Below are 14,038 nucleotides of genomic sequence, written 5' to 3' on the forward strand. Positions count from 1 at the left end.
TTCAAGTCCTCAAGCCTTTAAATAGCCAAGCTCCAGGTGCAAACCAACCCAGGTGCTCTCCCTTTCCCGGTGCCCACGCTTCCCGCTCTACGAAGCTCCTTTAATGAGTGTCCTGAGAGCTCTGGAGCCTTTGCGTTCATTCACAGCATTATACAATGAACGCTAGGGGGGAAAAAGAACAAACAAGATACATTTCAAATACAGGATTCAATTACTTTTCACAACTCGGCGATGTGTCAAAGGCACGCTGTGTTTTGTTTTGAGGGCGGGGAGATGACTGGGAGGGAATCCTGGGCCCCCATTGGCTGGCCGCTCGCCGCTGCAGTTGAGCTCCCGCCGCTCCGCGAGCATCATTGATCTGAAGGGTAAACGTGGAGGGAGCCACAGAGAGGGGTCCAGGCGTTTCTGAGAAGAGAGGCAGACCTCTTCCAGGAAGAAAGTGCTGTCTGCTGGCTGCCCGGCTTGGAGAATCTTCTGTGAATGAAAAGGGACAAAATGCAAGGCAGTTTGTTGCTACAGTGATTTAGAAGGAAAAAAGAGAGAGAGAGGGAGAAGAGGAGAGAGGGAGAGAGAAACGGGTCTCACCTTCGGTTCAAGGCTGGGTTGTTGCATCCTGCCGCTGCTGTTTCTGCTTCTGCTCCTGCAGCTGCCGCTTCTGCCATCAGGTAATGCCCCCCCCCCCCCCCACCACCACCGTTTTCTTCCTTCCCCTTTAATTGGGATTGCACCGTGAGTGATCGCTTCAGGATATACGCACAGAAATTCATACATGATTAATAAAGTGTTGCCTAGCGTAGTCAGAAGCTGAAGGAGGCTGCACACAGATCTGGCATCTGAATCCTAACTGGTGCGTGGTTTTGCTTTGGGAAACTTCAGTAAGTTCTAAACAAGTCTCTAGTCTTCAGATCCAAAGGTTACATTGAAAGGGGAGGGAAAGGAATGTTTTAACCACTTAGGTACCTTACTTAGCATGGCTGAATTTTCAAACGAAAATAATTAGGTATGGTAGGTGTTCAACTGGTTATTTTAGAAATGGCTTTATTGATCTATTTTTGTGACAAAATAATGCTTTATTTTCAAAAAGCTTCTGTAAATATCCATCTCCACTGTTTTTTGTTAAAATACAGTAACATCCCTACATCCTCCTCCACTGGTATTTATTAAGATGTGTGTATTTAAAAACTTCATTCTTCACTAAAGAAAACTATAGAGCAATTTAAATGCTTTAATAGCTACTCTCTCCTGTACAGCTGAGTTTCCTACCTCAAAAGTAATTTTGAGACAAGGGGAAGAGAAGCAGATTACCAGATCTGCTGTGGGTTATATAATGTGTGTTTTTAAAATATTTTAAAGGTATTAATCATTTGGTGGTATGTTGAAAAAGTGAGACATGTGCAATATAGGACACACCAGCAAATCTTTTTTTCAGAGACCTTTGGTATTTTATAATAATTTTCTCCCCTTTAAACATCATTCTTTCTACACGGACATCACAGTGGCTTCAGAACCTCTGTGGTTCGGAGTGCTTGATGTCTCATAGGCATATTTCTCTGTACTCTCTGGAGTGAGAACTGACATACTTTTGGGTGATTCTGTGACCATTTCATGATTCCAGTTTCTCATCAGGTATTTTGAAACTCATTCACAAACTGCTCAGCTGGAAAATTGCCTTACAGACTGAGGGGGGGAAATTAAAATGAGAAGGTTCTGAAAATGTGTTTACAGCTTTCAATTACCCCTATACAGGACCAAAACATGAAAATCCAACCATGCCAAGCAGGTTATCAGTTAGCTTGGTCTTTTCAGCATACTCGATTGGCTTTCAGGTTTATAAAATGCAGATGCACAGCTATCCAGAAATATTGAACTTCCTTATTCAGTGGCATCATTTACTCATTAAGTTATCCTAAGCAATTTGAGAATCACTTTAATTTATAGGTCTTCATTATTATTCCTAGGAAGGAAATGAACTGAATAGCTTTTTCTTATAAATATTTGCATGATTCCAGCAGAAGGTCTCTTCCGAATTGAAAGGCATATGGTTACTCTTTCCAAGCCATAAGCAGTTGATTGACAAATTGTTTCAGAATGCTCAAGAGCTCAGCCACACACCAAATAGAAGGTTCCACTTAACTAATTTAACTAACCTGTACTTTACCTTGTTCAGTGATGAGATCTAAGGGCAGTTCCTCTACCGGCTATAAAAACTACTGTAGCAAAATCAGGTTTCACATTAACTTGGAACTCCAATTCCAGAATATGTTTTCTCCTTTATTAATAGCTCTCACTTCAAAGGCTAACTTACTAGTTTAACCCTGGAGTAGCTTAGCACCTTCCAATCAAAAAAAAAAAAAAAATCACATTTTCTTTTCTGTTGTGCTCAGCAAATACCCAGTTTCTGGATTCTTAACTTCTCCTGCTGTGTACCATTTTCAAGCAGTAGAGGGTAGTTTTCAAGCCAAGAATGCTTTTTCTTTCCTACTGGACCTGATTCCTTCCAATGATCTCCTTAGTGATGTGATCATTTTAGATAATTCCCAAAAAAGAGAGAGCTAAATTATAATGGGAAGGAACCGTCATTTGTTTTACATGTGGGATAATACATAGCAAGTTCTTATCACAGCAAAAACAGAGCTGAGCTTATGGGGAAAAAAAAAATCCCTGCTAATGCTTCACATGACACACTTATACCTCAGTACGACTGCATCCTTTAAGGATGGAGCAAAAACTCATCTCCTTAGGTAGATGATATTTTGGATCTGGTATTTTCACAGAACATATTTCATGTAATAGACTGTGATATTGATTGAAATCAATCTTTTCTCATTTTGTGGTTACCTCTTAGAATGTATTGTGATGAACATCAGATCACTCTTGCTGATGAAATAGTACTGCAAATAGTCTGCTGAAACAGTTCTTACATGAAATGTGAAATATTACTGTGTTTTCACACCTATGCCATTTAGATGTCATATCATTAAATCTGCCTAACAGTTGTGATAGGAAGATACATACAGTGATGGTTCTCTTCAGAAGTGAGCCATGTTTTCATGAAAAAATATCAAATCGAAGGTCTGTGTAATAAAATGACTTAAGTAGACTGTTATTAATGTCTTCCTACATCCAAAGGAAACGTGTGATCACAGATGTCTAATTTAAGGTAAGAAATCATTTCTTTAGTCTCCTAACCAAGCTCTTTTTAAATTATGTCCTGTATTACCATGTCAGTGTTACCACATCCAAACATAGTATTTTACATCAATTCATGATTTCTATATTTATATAAATATTTCTATTTGTAATATATTTTATATTAAACTGTAGGTGGAAATTATTATACCTTGTTCAACAAATATTGTTTTATTTTTATGAATTGGTTCAATTTATATCAAGAAAAAATCAAATAAATAAGGAATAGACATTTATGATTTTACCAGGAACTTTCCTTTCACTTTACTAATACATGATAATTGAGCAATTCATACTCTTAGGGCCTTTAAAAGCATTTTAACTTTTGGGTTTAAGGTAATTGAATTTTTTTCTGAATTACTATACTAAAAGGGTGATATATCATTACCAAACGTTAAAAGGAGAGTTTGTATGGGCACACACACGTGCGCGTGTATTTATTTGTGTTGTGAATAATTCCACCTGTGTTGAATATCAATAGTGGTTACTGGAAGTTATTTTTAAGCATCACATGCTAAGATGACTAATAATATGCAGTAAGTAACATTTTTAGAAAAGACTGAGAGAAAATTATGACTACTGTAAAACTGAATAGCAGATGAACTTCACATAGTGTTATTCTTTTTGTGTGATCCTGGTTAATGTTCTAAGAATTCACTTATTCAATTATTGATTATCACCTAATTTAATAAGCATTTGCTGAACTATTGGAAATAAGCCCTATATTTACTATTTTTATAAATTTAGCTTTATTCAGGTTTGTATCACTTTATTATATTATAGCTCATGTTTTTAAGGGATAAATTAAATCTTCAGTATGCTTCAATTATTTTTTTCACTAAAAGGTTATGATTTTCTTACATAGCCCTTGCTCTGTGAAAATCATCTAAGTCACTACTCTATAAGGGATGTGCTATTTGAACAATAAAATTCTTAAACTATGTATTCTCGTGCATATAGGTATGAGAGGAGGTGAGGTACCAATTTGTGCACAGATACCCAATAGAGAAAGACAGGACTCACATATCAAGTCCTAAATCTGCTTGTTCAAATAGCTGAATGGTGCGTACTTAGTTCCAAGTACCAAAGCAGTAAACATTAGGGCTTAGGACTTATCCACAAAGTAGGGTGCTAGTTATAAGCATGATTGATTATGCCAGAAGTATACTAAGTATTTAGTAAGTTCTGTCACTTCTATTAGCTAGAAAATTATTATAATGTGCAAAAAATGTTTTTCTCCATGCAAAGATGAGAGTCTTGATTCATTGTCTGCATGATGATGGGGTGGGGATCAAAACTTGGGAGTCAGATAGTGGTATGAATCCAGATTTTAAGAATTATTCTGTGGGTACTTTGGTGTATGTTACTTAGCTTTTTGATCCTTGGTTTCTTCTCTTGATTTAGTATATTATTACCACATAGACACTCACTCACTAATAGGTCTTTCTCTTCTGAAATTTCCATGACTATAGTACTAGATTTGTAGAGACTAACCACAGTCAGAGTTGCCCCCTCTTAGATGAAATCATGGAGTGGCCAGTATTTGTTATGTGCTGTAATTTACTTGTCATGTTGGGATGGAAGTGGTCCTCAGGTCACTTATTTAAAAATAATTCCACTTGTTATTGGCAAGAATGCTTTTAATGAATAGGCATGGATGTTTCTGGTAGTTTAAATGTTCAGTGACGTTTCGGTTGTGATGAAACCGTTACCACCATATTTCAAGAGGTTTAGAAGTCAAGCAAAGAGGAGAATAGGAGATCACTAAATAGAAAGAATGGAGTCAAGGGGAGTTTATGAGATTATAATTTTTTTATAGAGATTTGAGCATGTGAATAGATGATATTGAAATCATTAGACAAAAGAAAATGAAGGATGAATCAAGATCTTAGAGTGTTGGAGGAGGTCATCAGAAGGCTGTGACCTCCTGTTGATCCTTGAGCTGGACCCTGGCAATCAGAGGCTCCTTATCTTCTCCCCAGACTTTGCAATTTGATTTCTGCCCACCATTCTCACATTAGGGGCTGTTTCAAGGGAATAAATTTGAGAAAGTAAGGTGTTACTGAGACCATTGGACTGAACATGTGACTGAATCCTATTAAGGCCTCTGCAGGAAGATGTGGAGATCAGCTCATCTTGTGGGCACCCACAACAAGTCTTGTACATAGGTTCCTTTACTCGTTAAATCTGCCACCTACCAATCTGTCTGTCCTTGCCCTCCATGTTTAGGAATTTCAAACCGTACCTGGAAAGCTCCTGAGTTTTTGAAACAATTGAGAGAAGATGACAATTTACATATCCAGGGCATAGGTGGAAGAGACAATTAGAAGATGTCATTAATTTTAATAATGCAAGCAAAATAGTATTCAAAAGCCAAGTATCAAATAATTTCAGCTGGCATTTCAACACTTATTAAAATAATATCTTAAATGTTATAAAGGAGTGTTAAGAAATAACCAAAATGTGGTGTTAATTAATTTATCTAAAGTAATACTTTTAAATTGAATCAGAAGAGATCCAGATACTTGATAAATGTTGGGAAGTAGAGGGAATTAACATTAAAAGACTGCTCACTGAAAAAAATGGTATGGTAGATTTAAAAGTACTTCTGAGGAGAGAAAATAGAGAATACTTGAAGTAACAAGGACATAACATTGTATCCAAAAGGAAATGTCCTCCTACAACTTTGTGAGTCAATATTTATTTCCATGAAGGGCAGCCATTACTCCAAGGGATGTGATTTCAGTCCAATTTAAAAGCAAGATTGTACTGAAACTCTACTCTTCTTTAATTACTAGCAATAAGATTGTGAGTGAAAAGTAAAAAATAAGCTCTTGGCAAGGCTTTATGTTATATTTTTACTTAGGCAAGAATGGGAAGCCAAGAATACTTTTCTGAAATTCAAGTGTCTCACAGCAAGACAGCTCATTATCTGAACCAATATCTGGTATTTGTACTAAACTCCTAATAGAAGGTCACCACTATAAGATCCTTACATAGAAGGAAGTGCAGTATTGGAATTGTAGCTGCTGCAACCAGAATTAGAGTTGTGTCAAGTACTTGAGCTTATACAACATAATCTCATATATACTAAATATAAAAAATATAAATTTTAACTGCAGTATTAAAAAGACAGTTATTCCATAATACATTCTAATCTCAGTATTTCACATTCTTATTTAACAAGGAATTGTATATACCTATCATTATATAACACCTGTGATGAGGAGAATAATGTTATACATGAAAATATATGGCACATAATCTGTCCTAGCTCCAAAGCTTACTCATACCTCCAAACCGTAATATTGTCATGTAGGTACTACTTCTGAAAAACAAAAATGTCAGGCATATTCAACATATACAGTCACACCACAGGAACATCAGCCCATCCCATAGATTTGGGGCTATACTATAAACCGTGGAATCATTTTGGAGGAAAATTTGGCAGCATCCATCAAAACTCAATACCTAGCAATTCTAATGGTTGCATTATCTTCTGCAGAAATATTTTCATGTGCTTGTCATTGGCTTCTGATTTTATTCTTTCCCGCTGACTGCTTTTTCTCATTCCCTCTGGGTTCTCTTGTCTTCAGACCCATAAATAGAAGCTATCAGCCTATTCCCAGAACCAGGCCTAGGCCCTGCTCACTTTTCTAGAAACTTACTGAAGAAGTAATCCCAACCAGTAGTATAGGTTTTAATGCCATTTGGATGCCTCTTTCTAAATCTGGTTTTGTCTCCAATCTTGTGCTGAGCATCAGACCCTAATATCCAAATACCTACTACTATCTCTACTTGCACGTCTGATTAGGCTGCCTGGGCTATCTGAACCAAGTATCAGAGACTGGATAATTTAAGCAACAGCAACTTCTTTTCTTATAATTCAGGAGGCTGAAAGTGTGAGATTAAAGTGCTGAATCAGCACTTTAAGGATCAGGAGTATGATTCTTGGTGAGAGCTTTCTTTCTGGCTGCTTGTAGATAGATGCTTTCCTTTCACTGTGCCCTCATGTGACTTCTTGGTGCTCCTGCAGTGAAAGCTTCGAGCAAGCTGTCTGTTCTCTCTTCTTACAAGGGCACTGATCCTTACAAGGACCTCACCCTTTTGACCTCATCTAAACCTACTTACTTCCCAATGGTCCCACCTCCAAATACCATTATATTGGGAGTTAACAATTCAATGTATATGACCCCCCTGCCCCTAGGGAAATACGGGCAGTCCATAGCAACATCTAACAATCATATTAACCATAATTTGTTTGTTTAAAACCAAGCTGTTAATTTCTGCCCCTTCTCACCACAACCTAAATATATTCATTTTCCTAATCTGTGGCATCTCAGTAAATTATGTAATGATTCATTTAATTTCTTAAGAATTTAGGATCAACTCTCTGCTCCTGGTTTTTCTCTCTTCTACCCACAATCAGTGCCAAATAAAATCTACTGGGTTCCTGGTCTTACTGTCCAATTACATCTTTAATCCAGTCACTTTGACCTCTACCACTTACCTTGAATCCAACCACTATTGTCCCAGTTTCCAAACAGTCTTTCAGCTTCTACTTTTATCTCCTACCCCAATTCATTGCACAGTAGCCAGATGTAAACCCTTCAAAGTCATTATCAAAGTACTTCTCATGGTTTAAAGATAATTCCTGGCTTAACCATTTCATTTTCTTTCTCATTCTGCTGAGTTCATCGCTGCCACTTTGCAGTCACCCAGTTTATCCTTTCCTTTACATAGATCTTGGTTTAAATATCCATACTTCAGAACTACATTCTCTAATCACTGTCTGTAAATAGCATTTCCTTCCCCAGAAGAAATATTTTCACCTTTATCCACATTTAATTTTCTTTAAATAGGACCTGCTTTAGCTTACATGATACTGTAGTATATTGTCTGTCTTCCCCAATAAAATGCAGACCACATGAGGGAAGTCATATAATAGTTCCTGGCACTTAGGAGCCTTCCATAAGTGTTTGGGTGAATGACTAAATTAATAAATGAGAGAATGGATACGGGCACAAAAATTTACTCAAACATACACATGCAAAAAAATGGAGTTTGAATGATTTACATGATGATATGTTAATTGTTAATCTTCAGGGAGGGGAGTGAGACATACTTGTGAATTATGTGACTTTCTGTAGTAATATATTCATGCATACAATTTGGCCTACAAATATAATAATCACTAACTAGTCATGCCATTTGTGTTAGTATTAAATACTAAAAGAGTGTTCTGTTAAGATTATTAAGGGAATAAAGAATATAATTTGAGTGTCAACCTACCAAAAAAAAATGGTTTTTAAAGTCAAGGCAGGATGATTTGAACAAGTACTAGTTATCTTCTCAACTCAAGATTCAATACTATGTCACTACATATAACGTCCCTGATTCCCCATGGTGTCCACAATTAAAATAAACCTCCCAGGATACACTAAGAAGGGGGAAAAAGGCCTTTAAAGATTTGTCTTAATTGGCTCTGAGATTCAGGTTTGTTATCTGGCGAGAAGAGAGGAAAATCAGTATTAACACCTGGATTCGTGTCTATGCAAAGTCCAGAGTTCCTAAAGTAACAATTAAATGGCTTAATCTTAAAACCCTCCAAGGTTTAATTCAGTAGCTCTCTTCAGAAGGGCATTGCTCATTCTTCCTGAATTGCTGCTGCTTCTAGCTGCACTGCCTTAATTTGAACAGTATTCAAAATTCCATTCTCCCTAATGGAGTTAATTGCATTATGAAAGTCAGTTTAGAGTGGAAACTTATTTCCTCTTGTGGAGCATCTCTCTGCAGAGTCCTTTCTTTTCCTTTTAGCCTGACACATATCCACATTTATGCAGGATAATCTCACAAATGCAGTAGCCCTGTTCAAACCAAGTTTCAAAGAATATTCTTTAAAATATTTATATACATACCAACGCATGTTAGCTATCTGAAGTGCCTACAATTTTGTACATGTTCTGATCTAATAGACTCTAAGTCCTCGGAACATTAACAAATCTCTGAGCTTTTAAACAGGCTGTGACCTATTCATTTAGAGGGCTACTTCAATAAACGGAGGCTCAGTTAGGTTAATGATGGATCATGGAGCTGTTTGATTTGCAGTGAGCGAAGTTACCCATTATCCCCTAACATTCATGTGGGTCATGTTATCACAACCAAATAATGAGTCAGGCCCCTTCCCTTGTTTCTGTAGATTTCCAAGTCATTACAGAAAATCTTAGTGTGCAAGTCCATGAAGCTTTATGCCTCGTAACTAGAGTTGAATTATTTTTGCCAGGAGTATGAAATTCCAGCTAAGGGTCAATTTCCTCATGAAAGTGTCAGCTGCATATTCAGGAGTTCATTTGGGTATCCTGAACAGAAAGGCAGACATTTTCTTTGTTTTTCCTTACCCTCTGCCAACCATCCCTAAAATTGTCCTCACATTTACCATTTTTCTTTGCTTTTTTTGTGCATATATGCACAGGCATGCAAAAAAGACATACGTAGAGACAAGACTGGGACATTGAATCAGTCTTTACCTTAAAAAAAAAAGTTACATCAGTTATAAATGTCATATCAAGGAGCCAAAGATCTGTTTTATAATGCCATCCATGGTGATTGCTTTCTTTATATGGATGTTTTTTTGTTATTTCATCACAGTCTCTCTAGAGGCACATGTCCATGCTAAAAAATCTTGAAAGTTAAGGAAAATTCACTGGAAATACATTTTAAGTGCTTTTCAAAGTATTTTTGTGACGGCCTCACATTGCATGTTTATCATACTGTATGCATGTGTGCTCACAGACACAGATGTTAAAAGCAACTTCTTCGGTAACATCTCTAAAGCTAGCTAAATGTTTCTGATAGAAGGCAATAAACTCTTTGGCATTAATCCTTCCTAAAAATGAAATACTTCTACGCTATAGAGAAAGCTGTATGAAATATGAATGACAGGAGAAAAACAACTTCATTTATTCTTGCTCTGTGATTTACAACATAGAGATGACAACCATGGGGGAGGTGAAGAATGGAGAATTCTTCTGTGTTTGATGCTAATTTTACAGCACTACAGAGAAAGAGAGCATTGTGCCAAATTCTGGATCTCTAAGTGAATTTATTTAAAGATGGTCCATTAGTTCATGTCACCGTGGAGAACTAGTAAATTATGAGTGTTTTTACAAATAGACTTGGGAAAACTTCCCCAGTATTGTGGATTCACAGAGAACTACCCTGAAAAATTATTATATTCTGCTTCCCAGTCACAAAGCTATGACTAATAACTTTAACACAGAGCCAAGATATTTTCATTAATGGTTACTTAACCAATTTTTGTAAATGCATTTACTCTTCCATTTTTTAATGCCAAGGAAACTTTTAAACTCCATGAAAGTAAGAGGATAATTTCAGGCTGAAGAGGTAGAGCCAAAATTCTCTTTGTGAAAACAAACAAACAAAAAAATCTACCTGCCTTTCTCTGATAGAACTTAAAGAAATGTAAAAACATTACAAATGTATGAAGACTTTTTTTTTCTTTTAATTTGCCTTTGGCTTATTACTCTTTATTTAAAATGCGTTTTAGAAAACTGCATCAAAAGATTTTATCAGGACAGGAATCAGTTTGAGTATGTCTTATGACTAATTACAGAAATATCAAGACTTCTCATAGTTTTGCCCCATCATTTATTTCTTGAAATATTTTCAACCTTAACTTGTCCCATACAAGTAGGTAGTTTAGTTTAACACTTCCAATTTTATTTTGAGTATCCATTTATAGTCTTGGGATGACCACTCACCTTGTAACTTACCACTCTTAAGGATGTCTTATTTCTGACTTACCATGTACCTTTGGCCTGTGAAGGCAATGCATCATTGGTTAATACTTGATTCCAGGTTATACATTGACCTGAGCTGGTCCCTAACTATTCTCAGCTTCCATAAAGGTCAATGGCATTGCAGGACTCCCTTATGAAAAGTTCTCCAGGGACAATGTGTCCTTTACGGGACAGCCTTGCATTGAATCCCATGGCCTTCCTCTTGAGTTCTACAATCCATCTTCTTTGACATTCATAGAATTTGCAGGACATTTATTTTTCTAGTGTAGGTATATTTTTATATTTCATTATAAGTGTAATGCTTGGGACCCTGGGTGGCTCTGTTGATTAAGCATCTGCCTTCAGCTCAGGTCATGATCCCAAGTCCTGAGATTGAGCCCTGCATCAGGCTCCCCGCTCAGTGGGGAGTCCGTTTTTCCCTTTCCCTCTGTGTGCTCCCTAGCACTCTCTCTCTCAAATAAGTAAATAAATAAATATTAAAAAATAAGTAATGCATATCCATGTGGGAGAGAAATCAGTTATTGCCGAGTGTGTTAAATTGAACTTATTCTGCTCACCTGTTCTCTCACTTCCCAGAGGTAACTGCTCACACCAGCATTTCCTACGTACTCTTCCAGAAACTTTCTGCCATGAATATAAAGACGACTATTCTCTGTCTTTATTTAATGATTATTTGACCCAGTTAATTTCTCTATCCTTAACAGCATCTTAAACTAGAATTCTCAGATGCCCACACACCTTTTGTCTTGTCTTTTACCTCCTGAACCATCACTTCTCAGTTTTATTTGCTGGTTTCTTCCCTTGATACAGAGGCAGCTTTCATTTTCTCCTGTCTATCTACACCCACACACAGTGATCTAATCCAAGTTCATAGTTTTAAACACCATATGTTGACAACTCCCAGATATATAGCTACAGCTCAGATCTCCCAAAATCTAATCTCTTCTACCCAACGGCTTTGTTGGCATATGATGTACTTGGATACCTAATAAACATCTCAAATTCACATGTCCAGAATGAACTCTTGGTCTTCACTCACAAATATATTCTAGTCTAAGATTTCACCATATCTATTGATAAACTCCATGCTTTCATTCAAGCTAAAATTTCCCAAACTCTCTTACATCTATTTCTTTCACATTGCTTATCTCATCTGCCAGGAAATCCTCTCTATTTCTAAAGCACATGGAGAATCTTACCAATTCTCAGCAGATTCACTGTTGTCACCATGATTCCGGTAGGAGAAATCGCTTACCTGAATACTGCAAGAGCCTCCTAGCTCATCTTGCTTCTAGCCCTCCAAAGATTAGCCTCAATAGCAAGAACCATCCTTTGAAAGTACTTTAGATTGTATTACCACTGTGTTCAAAATCAACTGATGGCTCCCCATTTACCTCCAGAGGAAACGCCAAGGGTTTTTGTGATCTGCGCTGCCTCATTTTATTTCTTTCTTTTTTTTTTTTAAGATTTTATTTATTTGACAGAGAGAGATCACAAGTAGGCAGAGAGGAAGGCAGAGAGAGAGAGGAGTAAGCAGGCTCCCCGCTGAGCAGAGAGCCCGATGCAGGACTTTATCCCAGGACCCTGAGATCATGACCTGAGCCGAAGGCAGCGGCTTAACCCACTAAGCCACCCAGATGCCCCCTCATTTTATTTCTGCTCCATTCTTCCCCTGCTCATTCAGATCATACAACTCTTCTCTGGGCTCTTCCTGAAACTGAACAAGCTAACTCCCACCTTTGTAACCATTCCCTCTAACTAGAATTTTGTTTAACAGGTGCCTACTTGACTAGCTGCCTTAAAGTGTCTTCAAGTTACCCCTTCTGTATGGGGTCTTTTCCTACTACTCTGTTTAGTAGTAGTGCAAATTGCACAAAACCCTCAAGCAATACCACCTGCTTTAGCCTCTTACCTTATTTTGTGTGTGTGTCATGATGATTATTATTAGGTCTCAGCATCCTCGAGGATTCATTGTCCGGTAAAGGCCATACTTCCTGATTCATGGACAGTGGCCTCGCTGTCCTCACATGGTGGAAGGGAGAGAGAGCTCTCTGGGGTCTTCGTGATAAGGGCGCTACTCTGGGGTCTTCGTGATAAGGGCGCTAATCCCATTCGTGATGGCTCCACCCTCTCTTCCACTCTCCACTTCCCAAAGGCCCTACCTCCTGATACTATCACATAGAGACTTAGGGTTTCTGTATAGGAATATTGAAGGATCCCTATTTTTTTCTATGTAGCACTGTCTTTAGTGAAGGTGTTGTTACTGTTCTTTCAATACTGATAAACTGTTGAATCGGTGTATTAATCGGTTTCAGCCATGAAAGGAGAGCTGGGTCTAAACTTGATGAGAACAAGGGATTACTGTTTAGCATGAATTTACACAATAGATGGTGTGCTGGGGAACGGACTGTCTGGAAGGGGAATACTGAGTCTCAGAGAGAAGTAGCCTCTACCCATTCTGACTGGAGAATGGGTAGAGGCGGATCAGCCACAGCTGGCAAGGAAATCTGGGGATCCCAGCAGGGGGGCTCCTGAGGTGGTAGGTCCTGATGGGGTGCTCCTGCAGGGTTCTGTAAGAAGCTGTAATCTCAGCTGAACAACTGCCTCTGTGGGTCTGTGGCCTAGAAAACAGGAGTCGGTTGTCCTGAAGTTGCTGTGCATCCTTGTGGCCAGGCATGAAGGGTAACTGCTAATGGAGGACTAACATGTGACGAGGGCCGGCCAGACCCACTTGTTCACCTCTGGGTCTGTTCCCCAAATATCTGCCCACAGTGGTCTTTGAGAATAAGGGTTGCTTCTTCACCTGTGTCTTCTAAATTGTGCTTCTAGTTGGTTCTCCTGAGAACCACCTGCAAGGGGAATCTGTGAAACCTCTTCCCAGCTCCACCAAGCTGATAGAACACAACATAGCAAGTAATTCCTAATCACACTGGCATCCAGACTTACCTCCTTAAACTTTGTTTAGCTCCCACATAAAGGAGTTAGGAAAATTGGGCTTCTACATAACATGATAATCCTGTGGTTCAGCA

The 14,038-nt window shown here is 38.0% G+C and overlaps 1 protein-coding gene across 1 annotated transcript in view; it reads left to right on the forward strand.

The window, feature by feature from the left end:
- The first annotated feature begins 580 nt into the window (after positions 1 to 580).
- Positions 581 to 14,038, forward strand: part of CDH12 (cadherin 12) — a 1,016,740-nt gene continuing 1,003,282 nt past the window's right edge. The window contains exon 1 of the mRNA XM_045998702.1: positions 581 to 665. The gene's annotated coding sequence lies outside the window, so the exon portion shown is untranslated. The remainder of the gene's footprint in view (positions 666 to 14,038) is intronic.

The sequence above is a fragment of the Meles meles genome, chromosome 3, assembly GCF_922984935.1.
Source record: "Meles meles chromosome 3, mMelMel3.1 paternal haplotype, whole genome shotgun sequence".
Taxonomy (NCBI): Eukaryota; Metazoa; Chordata; class Mammalia; order Carnivora; family Mustelidae; genus Meles; species Meles meles.